The sequence below is a fragment of the Cebus imitator genome, unplaced genomic scaffold (assembly GCF_001604975.1).
Source record: "Cebus imitator isolate Cc_AM_T3 unplaced genomic scaffold, Cebus_imitator-1.0 Scaffold19, whole genome shotgun sequence".
NCBI lineage: Eukaryota > Metazoa > Chordata > Mammalia > Primates > Cebidae > Cebus > Cebus imitator.
Window position 1 is genome coordinate 284819 of NW_016107334.1, and position 3354 is coordinate 288172.

General features: G+C 50.6%; 1 pseudogene; it reads left to right on the forward strand.

Annotated features, from left to right (window-relative positions):
- Nucleotides 1-2316: 2316 nt before the first annotated feature.
- On the forward strand, nucleotides 2317-2866 carry LOC108295023 (annotated as a pseudogene).
- Nucleotides 2867-3354: the final 488 nt, after the last annotated feature.

Here is a 3354-nt window from a genome sequence, read left to right on the forward strand (position 1 = left end):
GCAACGTGGCAAAACCCCATCTCTACAAAAAATACAAAAAAATTAGTCGGGTGTAGGGGCGCATGCCTGTGGTCCCAGCTACTCGAAGGCTGAAGCAGAAGGATTGCCCGAGTCCAGGTGGTCGAGGCTGCAGTAAGCCGAGATCGTGCCACCGCACTCCAGCCTGGGTGACAGAGTGAGAGCCTGTCTCAATAAAAAAGAAAGAGAAAAAGAAAGGCAGGAAGGCAGGAAGGAAGGAGGGAAGTAGGGAAGGAGGGAAAGCAGGCAGGCAGGCAGGCAAGCAGGTAGACCCCAACCTTAGTATCTGACCCCCCTTAATATTTTATCACCCTGGCCTGCCTTTAACAATAATGCTATCAGTCAGTTTAGCCAGAACAGAAGCCCTTTCATCCTCCATGTTTCTTTTTAGCAGTTTTCCATCCACTGACACCCAACCCCCACTCCTTGGTTACAGATCCCCCCCGTCCTTGTCGGAGTTGGAGTGAGTCCACTCTCTCCTCCACTACAAGACCTGATCACAGTGGTCCCTATACCTATCACCTTGGATAAAATCTGTCTTGCCATCTTTAAGTGTCATGAATCACTTTTTCTTTTTTTTTTTTGAGATGGAGTTTCACTCTTGTTACCCAGGCTGGAGTGCAATGGCGCGATGTCGGCTCACTGCAACCTCCGCCTCCTGGGTTCAGGCAATTCTCCCACCTCAGTCTCCCAAGTAGCTGGGATTATAGGCATGGCGCCACCATGCCCAGCTAATTTTTTGTATTTTTAGTAGAGACGGGGTTTCACCATGTTGACCAGGATGGTCTTGATCTCTTGACCTCGTGATCCACCCGCCTCGGCCTCCCAAAGTGCTGGGATTACAGGCTTGAGCCACCGCGCCCGGCCAGAATCACTTTTTCTTTAGCAAGACCTAGTGCAATAAAGTATAAAATCACTATCAAAAAGACAGCTCCTAAATTCTATGTGTTTGTAACTTAAAAACACGCTTCCATTAGAAGGCTAGGAAGATGGCGGAGCAAGAGCAAAGAAAAAATCGCTTTGGTTCCAGAAAATCTCCTGAAAAAGAGAAAGGCTTATCAAGCCCTCAAAGCCACCCAAGCAAAGCAGGCACTTTCGGCAAAGGAGGAGCAGAGGAAAGGAAAGGGGCCAGGTTTAAGCAACTGGAATCATTCCTGAGTCCTGGCAGCAGAAACGTGACAAGTTGTGTTTCAGATGACAAGAAGTGAAACTTCACGCCTTGGAATTTCCAGATCAACATTCCTTGGCCTTTGTTGTAGGCATTGAAAGGACTGATGCGTGAGTTTACTGGTGCAGAGAACCATAAAGTTTTTAGGCAAGTCTTTAGGCAAGACTTTGCCTAAAGAACATTTTTGGAGGAGTCTATGTAAAAGTCACTCCCCAGAACCTAAAAGTGCTGTGTATAGTGGAAACTTACATGACCTGGGGATTTCCAAATCTGAAGTGTATCCAGGAACTCGTTTTGAAACATGAACAAGCCGAGGTCAAGAATAAGGCCATTCCTCCGACAGGCGGCAACACAGCGATTGAGGAGTCCCTGGGGAAGTTTGGTGGCATTTCCTTGGAAGACCTCATTCATGAAATTGCTTTCCCAGGGAAGCATTTCCAGGAGATTACATGGTTCTTGTGCCCTTTCCACCTCTCAGTGGCCCCTCTTGCTACCAAAAACAGAGAGGGCTTCCTTAAGGAGATAGGCACACCTGGCTATCGGCCTGAATGCGTCAATCAGCTCATCTGCCAACTGAACCAGACCCAGGTGCCAAACTGCAGTCAATTTTCATCAGTGAAGTGGAGGCATGTGCTTTTGTATTTTTGGGAATTTTTATCAAGTATCATCAGAGAAGATTATTTCCTGCTTTATCTTCAAAAACTGGAAATGAAGGGTCAAAGAAAAGACAATAGATGGCCGGGTGTGGTGGCTCACGCCTGTAATCCCAGCGCTTGGGGAGGCCGAGGCAGGCGGATCACCTGAGGTACGGAGTGCGAGACCAGCCTGGCCAACATGGAGAAATGCCGTCTCTACTAAAAATACAAAAATTACCCAGGTGTGGTGACGCATGCCTGTAATCCCACCTAGTTGGGTGAGGTGGAGGCAGGAGAATCGCTTGAACCTGGGAGGCGGAGGTTGCGGTGAGCCAAGATCGTGCCATTGCACTCCAGCCTGGGCAACAAGAGCGAAACTCCGTCTCAAAAAAAAAGAAAAAAAGAAAAGATGGTAGCTTCTGGAAGTCAGGGCTCGGGGCCGGAAGCTGAACTAGGGGCGACGCGGATTTCTTTGGGCTGGTGGCAGTTGTTGGGGCCGTCTAGGCGGCAGCGACTCTGTGCCCCCGGCTACGGATGGAGACGGGGCCGCATCCCCGGCCTGGGCACTCCTGCAGGCCTCGCGGGCGGCTGGACATGAACCACGGCTTGGTGCACGATATCCAACGGAACCCAATCGCCCGGGACGACTGCGACAAGAAGGTGAAGTAGGCGGCCAAGGAGAAGGTGAGGACGCGGCACACGCCCGCGCCGACTGGGCCCAGCGAGCCAGACCTGCCGGTGTACCTGCCGCGACCCTGAGATGTCTCCGCCCACCCACGCAGCCCAGACGGTGAAGAGTCGGGTGAAAGCAGCAGTAGTGGAGGCTCCGAGCTGGAGCCTTCTGGCTGTCAGCTCTTCTGCTTGGAGTACGAGGCAGCCAGTGGAGAGGTCACATCAGTTATGGTGTATCGGGGTGAGGAGATGTCGGCACGCAAGCCTCTGGATCCACCCATGCGAGAAACCCTCCAGTTGCATATCCAGGAGGAGATTGCAAAGCGCCGGAGCCGACACTGACATTCACTGCACTTGGAAGAATTCTGCCAGTGAGCTCATACTTAGTTTGGGGGTACCAGGACCAGTTTGTCTGATCTTGAGACCCCACAGCTGCTGCATCCATAGGGTGTTGCAGGACTACACCTGGCCTGCCTTGCAGTCATTCTTTCTTATATGTTGACCCATTTGCCCAGCCTGATATTCTGGAATTTTTTTTGAGAACTTTGTGTGGCTAACGTGGTGTTTTAAAAGCGGAGACTCCAGGGAGAACCAGGATTTATGAAGCCTCATGTCCACATGGTGCTTTCTCACCAAGGTCATATGCCTGACTGCTGCAGTTCCACTCAGCTCCATGAGCCATGTTTGCTATTTTATGGTTCTTCTGTGCTTTTGCTCGTTTCTGCCCATGTATTCATAGACCTTTTTTTCAGCCCTTTTTCTTTGTTCCTTTCCTTCATCTTTTTGCCTCAGGTAGAATCTATCAGTTCTCCTCCCCCTTCAACATGACTGTGTACCTCCAGCTGCTCAGGACTTTGGAGG